The sequence below is a fragment of the Littorina saxatilis genome, linkage group LG16 (assembly GCF_037325665.1).
Source record: "Littorina saxatilis isolate snail1 linkage group LG16, US_GU_Lsax_2.0, whole genome shotgun sequence".
Taxonomy (NCBI): domain Eukaryota; kingdom Metazoa; phylum Mollusca; class Gastropoda; order Littorinimorpha; family Littorinidae; genus Littorina; species Littorina saxatilis.
Genome location: NC_090260.1, coordinates 12404492 through 12406425, shown reverse-complemented (window position 1 = coordinate 12406425; position 1934 = coordinate 12404492).

The following is a 1934-nucleotide window of genomic DNA, read 5'->3' as shown; positions in this document are numbered from 1 at the left end:
CAAGGGCCGGTGATGCGTAGAACAAGCTGCATATTTTGGAATATGCAGCCAGAACTAGGGCGTACCGGTCCTTCTTTGCTGACCTGTCCGGTCCACGGTAGACCTCCAGGAGCTTCTCCACAATCGCCTCCATCACCCGGTTCATGTCTGGCTGCTGAGCGGCGGAACCGGGTCCGAGGAAAGCACTGGAAATAAACAAAAAAGTCCCAAATTCATATAAACATATTGTTTTGATAAAAAATGTGTATCAATAATGCTTTCCTTTTTTCAAATTCAACATTTAAAGTTTGAAATATCAAAAACGCACGAACAAACTTACCGAGCAGTACTTTCAACGGTGCCCAATGTCGCATTCTGGCCTTTGGAGCGCCTGAAGAAGCCCTTGTCCAAAGAGGCCTTGTAGCGTCGTGGGAGGGGCTTGCACGTCTTGTCGAGAGGTGCAAGGACTTCGATGTGCACAAGCACCTTCTCCACATCGGCTACGGACAGGGCTTCTGAGTGACGAAGCGACACCAAAAGGGCGGCCAAAGCTTTGACCGCCCCGTAGCCAGTGATCCCATCAGGGCCAGCGACACTCTGGAACAAAACATAAAAATAATAATAATAACAGCATTCACAATGCACTTATTATACAACATGCAATGCAGATTGGTTATTTACAGTAACATGAGGCAGAATATTATTATTATTACACCATAGCAACTGCCACCAATAAGCACATAAAGGGGGATAATTACCATATCCGGTTCAATGCCAGGCTGCTCAGCGTCAGGCATGACCAAAGGGGCGTCTGTTGGCAGGGTGTCATCATCCATGGGCAAGGGGTTGCCCATGGGATAAGGGTGCTCAGGGTCATCATCAGGGTGGTGAAGAGTCGGTGAGGGTGGTGGTGGTGGTGGGGACAGGGAGACGGGCACCAGAGGAGTCAAGGGGGGAAGGCGTTGGGGAGGTAGTGGCGGGGAAATGGGAACCTGGAGTGGTCGGCGTGCAGGTGACTCGGGGATGGGCAAGCGTGGAGACTCAGCAACTGAAAAAACAAAACAAAAACAAAAACCCATCAGTTACAGAAAGTGAATAAATAATAATCCAAAAATTAAAAAACACAACAACCACCCCCCAAAAATGTCCTAAAGTACTTATGATTGTAAATAGAAACTATACTGATCATACGATGGAATAAACAAATAACTCACGCCGGCGTGAAGGCCTGTTTCGCTGCATGACCTCCAAGGCTCGAACCCGGTGCCGCCCACGGAAGCCCTCTGCGACGTCTGACAGCACGCTGTGAGCGTCCGGAACAGTCAGGGCATCCTCCTCCTCCAAGTTGCTCCCGTTAGCCTCGTCCTCGTCCTGATCCTCCTCCTCCTCCTCCTCGTCGTTCTGCTCGTCTGGTGTGGGGCGGTCAACATCCTGCGGCAGCTCCATGTCCAGGTTGTCGCTGTTCTGCTGGTACAGGTACTCCACCCCAAACAGCTCACCTGCAATGGAAAAAAATATAGGGGTATATTTAACGAGCATAGCTACAATGTAATATGAAATCAGCACATTTCATCTTTGTGAGACAATCAAGCGCCCGTAAAAAAAGAAAAATAATCTCACCTGTGTAAACACGTGGAAGGGTGAACTTGGGGTAGAGCGGGTGTCCGTACACAGCTTGCGACAGGGTGTTGAGACCGTGGACCTGGAAGCTGCTGTAGGTTGACCCAACCTGGTTAGCTGTAGCCTGGCATTCCCTGTCCTCGTTCCAGCGGTGGATGCCTTCCAGGAGGTACGCTTGGAACAGGTCTGGTCTGGCCTTGTTGCCTGCAACAGACAGAAACACTGTTATAAAAATGGTTAACTTCATTGCAAAAATATAACACACAAACATATACTGATAATTAACTGATTTTAAATGATGATTAAATTAAGTGATAATTAAAGGATTACCGTTT